Source organism: Cibotium barometz, chromosome 6 (assembly GCF_041138505.1).
Source record: "Cibotium barometz isolate CiBa-2024 chromosome 6, ASM4113850v1, whole genome shotgun sequence".
Classification (NCBI taxonomy): domain Eukaryota; kingdom Viridiplantae; phylum Streptophyta; class Polypodiopsida; order Cyatheales; family Cibotiaceae; genus Cibotium; species Cibotium barometz.
In genome coordinates, this window is record NC_141051.1 from 15702017 (window position 1) to 15716149 (window position 14133).

Below are 14133 nucleotides of genomic sequence, written 5' to 3' on the forward strand. Positions count from 1 at the left end.
TGGGTCCTCCACTCAATATAAAAATATCAAAATCTTCTCTGTTTCTGCTGTCCAGCCAGTGCCGCCTGTAGAGGGTTTTGGGAGAGTTTGTGTTGACAATTGATGATGGTATTGAGTGCCCAAGACACCTAGGTATGTGTGCAACCAGTCAATGGTTGGATTTTTGCTAAAAATATGCTCCAAATGCATCAAATCTTGACTCCCTTTTCTCTGTTTTGTGAGAGCTCAAAAAACCAGTAATTTCACTCATTCAAATGCATGTAACTTGCTCCAAAATCACAGTAGGGCTTGCATAGAAGTTGCCAATACATCTCTCATTGTCAGATACATGTTTGCTTTTCCAGATTTACATGTATTTCCACCATACATCAATGTTTCCAAGCTTTAATGGAAAGCTTCCAAAAACTAGAAATTTGCTTTGCTTTGAGTTGCTCTAAACTGCTTTGTTTTTGCCTGTATCACCTGCAATCTGCTCAAGGATGTTTAGAAGACCTTACCCGGTAGGCCAAGCTCTCAGATCTGATAGTAATCGGTGTGCTCCAAGCTTCACAGCTTCAATGGCAAGCTTCACAGCTTCTTCTCCCTCTTCACTCACTCACTCATAAACCCTAATAAACAGCACAAGGCTCTGATACCATATTGAAAGAATGGTAAAGGGGGAGGAGACACACACACAGGAGAAAACCCTAATGTATATTGCAAAACCTAACCATAGAGGGAAGCCATCTCCACTCTCACACAAAGCATAATGCCATAATCCATAATACACACAACACTATGAGTTGTGTCCACACACATCTAACCCTACCTAATGTCAACACATTATGACCAGCTGGACACGCGGTCATTTATGTCTCACACACATGTTCCTACCTAACATGCCAGCACATAGCATAGCTGGTTCACACTGACATCGAGCTTGAATCTTAACAAAAGCAGCCTATCCCGGGAACATCAAGCTTTTGACCATTGACCTGACAAGAGACGACATGTTGAATGCCAGACCGTTCAAAATACCACCTCAAGGTATCATGGTTCTCTTTTGGGAGGACCCATGCTGCTTGCCACCAGATGTTCTTCTCTGATTGAATGCCATAGTAGTCTTGCTTATGCCCTTGACCCCTATTGTTGCTGTCTTCAGTTGCATCCAACTCTTGGGTCTCTAAAGGCTTTCCTCTAAGTGCTCGGCTCATCAAGGTTAAAGTAACATGCTCCAGTCTTTGACCTTTAACCACGACATTCATCCAGCTTCAAGACAAACACGGCATTTCCACCTGTCTCTTCAAGTGTGAGGCCATAGTACTGAATCATTGCTTTTTGTAGCACTTCCATGTCAATGTAGACATTGTTATATGCATTGTATTCAAAGGGTTTGATTGTTGGCATTGGCATAATATCCTCCACCCACTTGTACCCACCATTAAACATGGATGCAATATCACCATTAGCACACTTCTTTGCCATCTGTAAGCTATAAAGTGTTGGAAGCAAGGATTGCGTAACTCCCTTTGCTTGCAACCCTAAAGTGATTGATCTGTAACCTTTCTAGCTAATACCTGCTGTTGAGTCACATATATCAAGCATCTCTTTGGGTGTGACAATTTCTTTGATTTCCTTCAAGAAATGTTGACGAAGGGTCTCCCGCAACATATCATTACCAGAACCTGTTATCATTTCCATGATATCCTTCTCCTGAAGGACATGCTGAAGAAGGGAGACATTAACATTGTCCTCAGCATTGTTACATCCTAGTATAGCTGTTGCACATGCCCTACAATCGCAAGAGTCACCCATGAGAGATGCTTTATTCATTAATTGCTTCTCAAAGTTACTATAATTCCTATAAAAAATTTTACCTGGTTGTTTGTTTATGCCTCTTGCATGTGCCTGCTGTCTTAGAAAGTAACCCAGCAGCTTTACATTTTCTTTGCCTTGCGTGATATCCAATGGGAAGGTGAGTGAAATGGTGAACACGACGCCGAAGATTACGAGTGGAGTATTGAAGACGAACATAATTATCGATAAATTGATTTATTGTGCGCACACGATCTGCTAAATTATTCTTCTGCACCTCAAGCTCCTCTGAGAGCTCTTTAATCCTCTGCATCAAACTATTGATCTGCTTAGACGATGCCGCTTAAGGCAAATTGTGTTTGCCTCTTTCCAGCTGCCTCATCTAGCCACAACATGTGTAATCTCCTATAATAGCCAAGAAGCCCATTGAAACCATCACCAACAAACTTAAAAAAACTTATAATGCTTTTGAATGGTGGAGGGGCACCAGATATTGGATCTGGTGGATAAAGATTTCCTTCAAAAATCCAAAGATCAATGGCCTTTGCTCCTTGCATTTGAAGCTGATCATATGAAATATTGGGTGCAACATGCCTACTGCGTAGGGTTGCGTATTCTGTCTCCAAATCAACCTGAAGGCGGATCTTAGAAGGCTTATTGGTGATGTCTTGTAGTGCCATCTACAAGAAAGTAGGCTTGTAAGCTTGGGTTGAATAGGAGTGGAAGGAGCAAGATATGGTATCAAAAATAATGGAAAGAATGGAGATGACGGTTGCTTCTCTAGAGCTGCATTGTGGATAGAGAAAGAAGCTAGAAAGGGAGTCAAAGAAACATAGAGAGGGTTGGCAATGGTGAGACGAAAATGCAAAGGAGACAATGCATCATGGGAAGCTTCTTTTGTGCAAGCTATGGCTGCTAAGCAATATAGAGAGAGAATACATCATGAAAAGGTTCTTCTGTGCAAGTCATGGCTACTACTATGGGTTTGGAGAGAGGACTAAGTATTGTAGAGAGAATGCTCCTGGTAAGCTTCTTCCTTGCAAGCCATGGCTACTACTGTGGGTTTGGAGAGAGAAGGCTCATTTAGGAGTACAGACCTGCTAGCTATGGAGAGAGGACCAAGTATTGTAGAGAGAATGCTCATGGTAAGCTTCTTCCTTGCAAGCCATGGCTACTACTGTGGGTTTGGAGAGAGAAGGCTCATTTAGGAGTACAGATCTGCTAGCTATGGCTTTTGGAGTAGAGAAAGATGCTTTTTTCCATGGAGAAGGAGTGCGGGGCGTTTTAGAGAGAGGATTTAGAGAGAGAAAGAGATCTGGTGCACACACAAAAAAGGGAGGAAGAAAGTGACAAATTTTTGAAATGTTTGGAGTTCGAAAAGGTAGAGAAGGCTATGATAACTGACTGACAGCCCATTACAAAGCTTTAAAGTCACCTAGGTGGCCAGATCTAAGAATATCTCCTTTTTTTATTTTTCTTTGTTTTTGTGAAAAATCAAATATATGCTTTTAGGACTAGGCCTCTAGGCTTGGTCAAAGATGGATTAGCATTTTAAGCATTTCACTAAACGTCCAAATTAAAGGGCCCAAGAAGACTCCATTGAGTTCCTAATGCTAGGAAATATAAATCCTCAAAATGGCTTACGAGTCTTGCTTGCCTCGTTTGAGTTGTAGCGGAAGAGATGAGATGCTTGAAGGCGAAAGCAGTCATATCTTGCGACTGGGTGAGATCGCGAATACCGAATAAGTGTGGAACTTCCATCTATAAAACCAAATTCTTTGATTAAAAATCTTTATTAGTGAAGCTTAAGGAAGGAAAATATGATATGTAAATGCTCTTTCTGAGTTTTTATTATAAGTTTCTGAGATAAGAATTCATTTTTCCTTATTAGCTTTTAATAAAGATCTGATACCAGCTGTGAGACCCTCGCCCCCTCTATGATGCCCCCTCCGAGGGCACTGGTGGTGGAAGTAGCATCAGTCTCTCGTGCAGGGCAGGGATCCACACTCGGGGCCTTGCCCACAGATGTCTCGACAAGAGATAGCCCATTTGTTCCTCCAAAACCAAACCCGGAAAAACTTCCCTCGCTCGGAAGGCACGGGCAATTCCACCAGGAAAATCATCTAACAGGAGAATTGATCTATCAACAAGTCAAAGTCTTAACTAACCAAACTCATCTCACCAAACCCAAAAGTCACATGGTGGTCAGATCAAGGAAGAGACTTGCACTTGGTCCATAGAATCACCACTTTTTTCCTCCTTTAGCAAGGCACAGCCCCGCTGATTCCCTCCCACAGAACAAGGGACTTCCTACGACTTATTCTAACTAACGTAACTTAATCAAGAATCCCCCGATCCAGCCTATCGGCCCATGGGTTAGTAGCCAACCACCCAACCACTGTATTGGTGGGATTCCTTTATATATAAAAATTTTATGTTTTGCCCGAGTACCGAGGAAAAGAGTTTCCAGGCCCCCTAGCTAGTGCTTCAAGCAAAATTCAAGGTAGTCATTACACTTACACACCCAATATGAAATTGCCATTTTAACAGATTCGACTGTCTTTAAAACAATCTTTCAATGAAATCATAGTATTACTAATAATAATCCTCCAAAATATTGAGTCCATTGTTTTACAAAATATATCATAAAATATATCATCCAGACTCTCCATTTGGAGACCAGCTCGTCAACCAACGAGATCCAATATCAAAATTCCATTCACAAAAGTCATTCTTTTGGTTCATCTGTATCTTCCTCGACGTATGCATGGGTATCCTAGCAACCTCGAGCCCATGCATCACCTAGTTAGAACCCTCTGGAATCCTACTTAGGTGTCCTAACACTTCACTCAGGGACCAATTCGTCGGTCCTCGCCCATCGTACTGAAAGCGTACCATTTTAACCATACCGAGGCTGGTCAAGACCTCGACAGGTTTTGCCGCAAGCCACGTCCCTCGACGACTCCCCGCCAACTGTTGCAACGAGTCTCTCCTTAGTTAAACACATACCAAATGCTTCCTCCAACATTCTAGCGTAAAAGAATCCTTTAAAAGAAAATAGAGGTTCTATGTACTAAGTAGAATTCCTAGTTCGAGATTGGTTCCACAAAACCCTTTTTCATTAATCCAATTTTTTTTAATGAGAATCAATGATCTCTCATCATGGTAATCTACCCCATCATCTGACTGAATTTCTAACTAGATTCTTGGTGATTTTGGTTAAGGAAAAACTATGCTAATTCAACGCTAGTCTATTCTTTATGTCAAGATTATGTCAAGAATTGGAATTGATCAATGAGGTTTTTGCTTGATTCAGATTCAAGAGATGGGAGAGTAGTTTACTGGCCGCCCCTCTCGCAATCATGGTCTAACCAAAATTATTCAGTTTACTTCTAACTTTGATTCCTAAGGATTTTCTTGAGATAAGAATCTACTGAACTTCTATCCATAAGGAAAATTCCAACTTTATGAATTTCATTCCATAATAGATTAAGAATTGGTTCTATATGAGAATATCGGGTTTCCATCAAAATACTCTTCTTCCATTAATCTAATTCTCAGTAAATATCAATTTGGTGATTTATTCACCTAAAATATCTAAGAATATTCTTTCTACCAATTTAATTATCAACCCTAAGTTTCTAGGTGGAATTATGGTGAAAATTTCTCTTTTGTCACCAAAATTTAATTTAAACCTTTCTCTACTTAAAATATCATAAAAATTCTTCTTTTAAATTAAATATAAGGAAATAAGTGATGAGATAGAAAAAGATGTGATTAGATGAGAATGGGAGTACTTATGAAATGAATGTGGATTGATGTGGATTGATGTGTGGGTATTGTGGATTGATGTGGATGGATGAGTTGATGTGGATGGATGTATGGATGATATGGATTGATGTGTGAGTAATGTGGATTGAGGTGAATGGATGTATGGATGATGTGGATTGATGTGTGGGTAATGTGGATGGATGTGGATGGATGTATGGATGATGTGGATTCACGTGTGGATTGATGTGGATGGATGTATGGAACATGTGGATGGATGCGTGGATAATGTGGATTGATGTGGTAGTAGATGTATGGATGATATGGATTGATGTGTGAGTAATGTGGATTGACGTGAATGGATGTATGGATGATGTGGATTGATGTGTAGATAATGTGGATTGATGTGGATGGATGTATGGATGATGTGGATTGACGGATGTATGGAAGATGTGGATGGATGTGTGGATAATGTGGATTGATGTGGATGGATGTATGGATGATGTGGATGGCTGTATGGATGATATGGATTGATGTGTGAGCAATGTGGATTGACGTGAATGGATGTATGGATAATGTGGATTGATGTGTGGATAATGTGGATTGATGTGGATGGATGTATGGATAATGTGGATTGATGTGGATGGATGTATGGATGATATGGATTGACGTGTGGATTGATGTGGATGGATGTATAGAAGATGTGGATGGATGTGTGGATAATGTGGATGGATGTATGGATGATGTGGATTGGTGTGGATGATGTGGATGGATGTATGGATGATGTGGATTGATGTATGGATGATGCGATTGGATGTGATTTGATGTGGGAATGATGTGATGTGATAGGGATCGATGAAGAAATAAAAAATTTGTGGGAAGATGAGAAAAGATGGAGACTAATGTGAATAGGATGTGGAGTGATGAGAAAAGATGGAAATATTGTTAGAACTGTATTTGTATGTAAAATCTATTTTTAAATGACTATTTTATGTCAAGAATGTTGGGGAAGCATTTTGACCGTCTTGTGAATGAGGTTGTGGAGGCCTATCTGTTAAAGTTGCAACTGCTGAACGGAGAGGCAACGGAGGACGTCTCGCGTAGCAAGATCGGCCGAGGACTTGACCAGTCTCGGTTTGATTTAAATGGTGAGCTTCCAGTATAGTGGATGAGGGACCAAGGAAGCGGCCTATGAGTGAAGCGCTAGGTGTCCTGCGAAGGATCCTAGAGGGTGCTGACCATACGGTGCTTGGGCTCTGGGTCGCCGAGGATACCCACACGTACGTCGGGGAAGATATTGGAACAAGGAGTAAGAATTGTTTTCTGAATTCAGGCGTGGATCTGGTTGGTTGACCTTGCTGGTCCTCAACGGATGAGTCCATGGCTCTTTTATATGGATCCGTTGTTGGTTGATCTTGCTAATCTTCAACGGAGATTCCATTTTGATATGTGAATATATTGCCGGTTACTACTATGAGCTAGGAACTATCGAAAAGGCCCCTGAGTGAACAGGTGGTGAGCGTTCTGGTTGCCAATGATGCCATAGGTACATCGATGAAGGAATGATTGGAAATAAGGATTCAACCGGAGATTTTGAGGATTGTGATCAGTGATAGAATGGTTTCATTAAATGATTGTTTTAAAGATACCTGATGCTAAGAAAAATGCAATTTCATATTGGGTGTGTAAGTGGTGTGACTAGTTTTAAGTTGCATGAATATCCGGCTAGGGAGCCTGGGAACTCTTTTCCCTGGTACCTGGGACAAAACCTAACAAATTCTTAATTGGATCCCATCACTATAGTGGGTTCAATAGATGAAGTAAATTCTAGACAAAAAAATGGTTCTATGGAAAAGAATCAACAGCTGTGCCTCTCAATGAGGAAAAAAGCGTTGGTGTCTATGATCCAAGTACAATCTTTTCCCTGATCTGACTATAGGACTTACGAGTTTGGTCAGATCAATTCAGTTAGTTAAGGCTTTTGACTACATTAGAGAAAAGTTATCTTGGAGGAATCACCCGTGTTTTTCGGGCAAGGGAAGTTTTTTCGGGTTTGGTTTTGGAAGATCCGAGGGATTAGTCTCTTGTTCGGGTATCCGTGGCGAGGCCCTGAGTGTGGGACCCTGCCCCACGCAAGAAGTGCTACTTCCACTGCTAGAACCCCTAAATTCGTTGTGCGGTGGGGATAGGGACCTCACATTACTGATCATCATCCTCCAAAATTATGAGTCCATTGTATTAAAAAATGTGTCCTCTAGACTCTCTGTTGAAGACCAGCTGGCCAACCAATGAGATCCAATATCAAAATTTAATTCACAAAAGTCATTCTTTTTAGTCCATCCGAATCTTCCTCGACGCATGCATGGGTGTCCTAGCAACTGCGAGCCCATGCATCACCTAGTCAGGACCCTCTAGGATCCTACATAGGTGTCCTAGCACTTCACTCAAGGACCGCTTCATCGGTCCTCGCCCATTGTACCGAAAGTGCACCATTTTAAACGTACTAAGGCTGGTCACAAGACCTCGGTAGGCTTTACTGCGAGTGACGTCCCACTCGACGACTCCCCACTAGCTGTTGCAACGAGCCTCCTCTTAGTAAAACACGTGCCAAATGCTTCCTCTAGCATTCAAGCGTAAAACAGTCCTTTAAATGAAAAACAGAGGTTCTCTACAAGTAAAATTCCCAGTTTGAGATTGGTTCCACAAAACCCCTTTTTCCTTATTTCCCAATTTCATAATGAGAATCCTTGATCTCTCATCAGGGTAATCTACCCATCATTTGTCTAATTGTCCAACTAGATTCTTGGTGATTTCGGTCAAGGAAAAACTAGGTTAATTCAACGGCAGTCTATTCCTTGTATTAAGAACTGGAATTGGTCACAAAGTTTTTGCTTGATTCAGATCAAGAGATGGACAAGTAGGTTTACTGTCTGTCCCTCTCGTAATCTAACCAAAATCATTCGGTTTAGTTCTAATAAGGATTTTCTCAGATAAACAACTACTAAACTTCTAATTGTAAGGAAATTCTAACTTTTTGAATTTCAATCTTTCTTTTCCATAGTAGATTAAGAAATGGTTTTATTAGAGAATATTAGGTTTTAATGGAAATACTCTTCTTCCATTTAATCTATTTTTGGGCAAATACCAATTTTGGTGATTTAACCACATAAAATATCTAAAGATATTCTTTCTACCATTTAATTTCTCAACCTTAATTTCCTAGATGGAATTATGGTGAAAATTCCTCTTTTGTCATTAAAATTTAATTCAAATCTTTCTCTACTTAAATATCATAAAAATTCATCTTTTAATTAAATACAATTATCCATTTTTTTAAGCTTAAAATTCCTCTTTTTCTCATTTAATGAGTGCAATCCAAATGTCATGGGAATTCTCCTTTTATCATAAAATAAATCTATCTAAAATTCCTTACGTGAAAGCGTCGTAAAGAATGCCGTCCTCACTGCCTCAAAAGTATGAAAATGATCCATGGGGTATTTTGCCAACCATCGAGAAGCCTTCCCACTCAGAGTGGACTTGAACACATATTTCATACGTAAATAGGTCCCTTAATTGGACCATAATCTAAAAATTTCTAAAAATTTGGACCCTTAGGCTAAGGTCCTTTATACCTATTTTCAATTAATTCCAATTGCACATTGGAAAGTTCTTTTTGAATTTCTGTTTTATGGGAAACCATTTTAGACACTAGGAGGATTTTTATATCCAAAAATATCTCAATTTTGAATTACATCCCTCTAGACATTTTCTCTCTCCAGGGCCAAAAGAGGGTAAAACAAGATCTTTCTTTTATTTCAGAGAGGGGAATAATTATAAGATCAGAAGGGAAGCTTCTTACACCTGCACACCTCAAAAGCTGGAGGGAGGAATCTTACAGAGGGAATGGGGGGTGGAGGTTGAGGGTGGGGAGACAAGGGTGGTTGAGGCTGGGGTAGTTGTGCTCCTAGAGCGCCGTCATCATTGTCGGGGTCGCTAGTGTGCCTTCTTCATTATAGTATGTTGGGCTGTGTGCTCTAAAGAAGGCCTTGGCCTCCGCAACTTCCTATGGGGTAAAGTCTATGGGGAATGCCACATGCAAGTCATCAAACTACACGATGCTCCTAGCTTCCATGACTTTCATCTGGATGTGGCATTGACGGTAGAGGATTAGGAGGCCAACTACGGAGTAAGGCGGGAGCTTGTCGCGCAGCGGAGGGAGCAATAAGCGCAGCATGTACTATCTCCCAACCCTTGTGTTGGCAGAGGTAGGTAATGGCTTCTGCATCTTTTGGGGTGGTTAGGGGTATGGGTAGAGGATGTCCGAGATTGAGAGATCAATGATGTCGTATGGGCGGGGCATGCCGAAAAGCGGAGGAGGTGCAACCAACTCATCATGTTTGCCTGGAGAGGGTGGGTAGGAAGGTTGAAGAAAATTTGGGGGTGGGTGAAGGAGATGAAGCCTTGGAAAAAGAACGGGGTGAGGAGGGCGATGTTGTGGAGGGGGAGTTTGGTGAGGATGTATGTGTAGGTGGTGCGGGTGATTGGTTTGTCGATGAAGATGTTATGTTGTAGGAGGTTGAGGCAGGTTCCTGTCGTGGAGGTCAAGGTGCTAGTACAGGGTTTTGGGAGGGTTGGCGAGGCTAGGCAGTTTCGCGTAGTGTCCATCAAGGCATCCACCTTTTTTTTAATGGCACTGGAGGTTAGGGAGATGGAGGGCATCTCTAATGATAAGTTCTTTGCCCAAGTGTGACAATCGGGTCGGGTTGCGGCCGTACTCCACCCCCCACTATGTGATTCTTCCTAAGGATAGGGTGCTTGAGGACTTCCAGGTAGGATTTAGATGTGTCGGTCATGGGTGAGAGAGGATGGCATAAAGGGAAAACTTGAGAGAAAAAAATTTGCAGGCGTTCTGGTAGGCTGAAAGTTAAAAGTAAGGAAAAGAGGGGGTGGGGCCCATATATATAGTTTTCTAAAAGGACACTGTCATAGAAACTTGAATAGTATGGGCATGGCATTCCCATGGAGTAGGTGTACCATCTGATTTGGAATACCATTTGGATCTTTTTATGGCATAGGTGTACCATCTGATTTGGAATACCATTTGGATCTTTTTATGGCATAGGCGTGGCATCTGCTTGGAATGGCGGTGGCATTTTCTTGGAACAGCGGTGGCATTTGAGGCTGAAGATGGAATGGTCGTGGCATTTGAGACTAAAGATGGAATGGTCATGGCATTTGAGGTTGAAGATGAATTGGGCGTGGCATGTTTGAGCTAAGATGGAACGGCTGTGGCAATTGCACAGGAGAATGGTACAGCCATGGGAAACTCTGAATGAGAATAGAATGGTCGTGGCACTTCAAGTGGAGGTTGGCAAGGCCGTGGTACGGCCGTGCCAAATAGTTTTTTTGTTAGGGCACCTTGAAAACAAGTTTTGTACCTGTGGGCTATGCTGCAAGCACCCCATTACGGGTTTTGTACTGATTGCATGCCTAATTCGCCAAATGGAGTAGTCGGTTCCAATTAGGTGATGGCAAGGTTGGGATTTCCTTGGGGAGGGCAGAGGGAGTACCTGAGACTAAAGAGATTGATGGTTGATTGAGAGTACTCCGAGGTAGCCGGTCAATGATGGGTGGAGGAGTAGCCAACATAGAGGGTATATCTTTGGTAAGGATTGTTGGATGCTGGTTGGGGGGGCAAGGGTTCATTGTGAAGCACTTGCTTCCCCTTCTCCTATGCATTCGTTGTGTTGGAGGCCACCTTGGGTTTTCATTGAAGAGTAGGTGATTGCGGAGTGACGAGGGCGATTTCCCTCATAGAAATGTTGAGCCAGTAGTAGAGGTTTTGGGATCCACTGGGAGGTTGTTGTTGGGCACGTAAGAGGGTGTGATAAGGATAGCTGGGACTTGGAGAGCGTTTGGCCTAGCATTTGTCATATTCCCTGTGGGCTTGTGGTTATCAAAGTGGTTTCTTGCAAGGGGGGACGAGGAGCTTGGGGTTCCGATGTATGAGGATGATAGTTGGATCCACAAGGTAGAAGTGCCCTCATAATACCCTTGCACCTTTAGGAGCCTTTTAGGTACCCATTGTTGTTTGAGAAGGCTTGCCTTATGTGTTTTTGTTGAGAAGGCTTGCCTTAGAAGTGTTACTACGGTTAGTTTTCTGTGGTGGGTCAGCAGCCTGGGTGGATTTTGAGATGTGGGATTGTGCCACTGCCAAGTGGGGTGGTGGAGTGGTGGATGTGTGAGGTAGTGGGTGTTTGGAGTTATGAGTAGCCTTTTTTTTAGTGGTATGGATTTGTGGGGATTGGAGGGTGGAAAGATGGCGGTGAGTGGAGGAGTAACTTCTTGGCATGAGAAAGCATTAGATACAGGTTCTTCATCTATCATGAGGACTGTAACTTGGTCGGAGGCTAGCTATAGGGTATCCATCCTTGCATCCCAATCTATGTTGCACCAATTATGTCCCATCCAACCCCTTCTGAGGAGGATCTCTTTGCACATTGTTCCTGCAGGCATCACAAAGAGCTTCCCTTCCAAGAGATTATTGCCAATGTGGAACAAAAGTGTGACTATGTCTAAATAGTGCACAACTTAAGAGGCCACTGTTGTGACCATGGCAAGAGCTTCTTTCAATGGGGGCTTCCCGAGGGAAAGCTAGACGTTATATTGTAATTATCCCTTGTATATTCAAGAACTAATTTTTGGGAAAAGCTCGTCGGGGTGGTCATTCCTAACCATAATCGAGTAGGCTTTACATCCCAATCTTCTTCTTCGAGGTCAACCATCTGGGCCATATTGACCACTACATTTCTCTACGGAAGCTTGGCTTGCCTCTCTTTAGCCTCTTGTTGGGATTCTTATTTCATACCTTCATGGTTCTTTTTTTGTTTTTTTTTGTCATGAATGGCCCTTAGGCTAGTTTTAGTTAGTGGGTCATAACAGCCTTTTAACTTGCTACCATTGAAGTATCTCGCCATTTTGACACCATCAAGTGTCTCAATGCGCACAACACCCTGGGGGGTTATCTCAGTGACTAGGAAGGGTCCTACGCCTCTAAGCTTGAGTTTCTTTTTATATATTCTTGTACTAAAAAGGAGGAGCATTTTTCCCTTGTTCATTTACTTATCCTTCAGTTGTTTAGGCCTTAGCTTTTCCACAATCATGCTACATACTGCTAGGAGGCGTGTATTGTCAAGCTTTTCAAGCTCAAATAGGTGATAGCCTAGGAAATTCCCATGATTTTTTCTTGTATAGCAATTCGCAAACTTGGGACCAAGAACTCCACCATTGGCATAACCACTTAAGTACCATAGGTCAAGCTAAAGGGTGTGGCATTGGTAGCTACCTTGTAGGATGTTCTATCAGCCCTTGTTCCCAATTGTTGCAGTAGGTGGCCTCAATAGTCTCGGTGAGAATGGAACACAGAACTTTGTTGGTGCTCTCTGCTTGGCCATTAGCTTGTAGGAAATAGGGGGGAAGATTTTCTATGAGTGACTTAAGGAATTCTTGTAAGAGGAACTAGATTACCTCAGTAATAAAGTGTGTTCCATTGTCACTCACAAGCTCAAGGGGGTAACCAAAGCGTGTGATTATTAACTCATACAAGACTTTTACGGTAGAACACGCATTAGCTTTACGGGTTGACCCATTTTGTGTAGTTGTCCATTGTTGGTAGCAATGATATATCCCGCTTGAGTGTACTTAGCCATGGGACTAATGGGTCTAATGAAATCAATTTCCCACTTTTCGAATGGTTTCAAGGACATAACAAGGTTTAGGGGCATGTTGTCCTTGAAGCAGGGGATTGCTGCTCATTTTGGCATTCATCACACCACTTGACGTATTTTGTTGTATCTACCATTAAGGTGGGCCACCATAACTCAGCTGTGAGAAATTTTTTGTATCTACCATTAAGGTGGGCCACCATAACTCAGTTGTGAGAAATTTGTGAGCAATGATGATGACCGTGAAGTGCCCCCCACCAGCATAGGCAGAGTGAGCCTATTCTAGAAGGAAGACATATTTGTCTTCATAGGCACAACATCTGAGAGTCTTATCTTTCCCCTGCTTGTAATGTTGTCCTGCAATAAGTTGGTAGGGGGCCGTCTGTTTAATGAGGCGGCGGGGGCACGGTCCTTATTTAGGAGGGGGTCAACTAGTAAGCCATTGGCTAGAAAATGTGCTACCTCCTCGCACCCCATTCAGGCACAACATCTGAGAGTCTTATCTTTCCCCTGCTTTTAATGTTGTCCTACAATAAGTTGGTAGGGGGCCGCCTGTTTAATGAGGTGGCGGCTTGCCATTGGGGATTCTTGACATATGGTCTACCAAAACATGTTGTGAGCCCTTCTGCACTATGACAGTGAAGTCGAACTCTAGAAAGATCAGCAAACAGCCATCTTGTGATTCTTCCTGTTGGTAGAGGGCTTGTTTACTAGATAGAGAAGAGCTTGATGGTCTAGGAAGAAGACAAATTTGGTCATGAGAAGATAATGGTCAAACTTCTTAATGGTGTAAACCATGGCTAACCCTTCTCTTTCAGTTGTGGTATAATTTCTCTCTGCCTCGTTT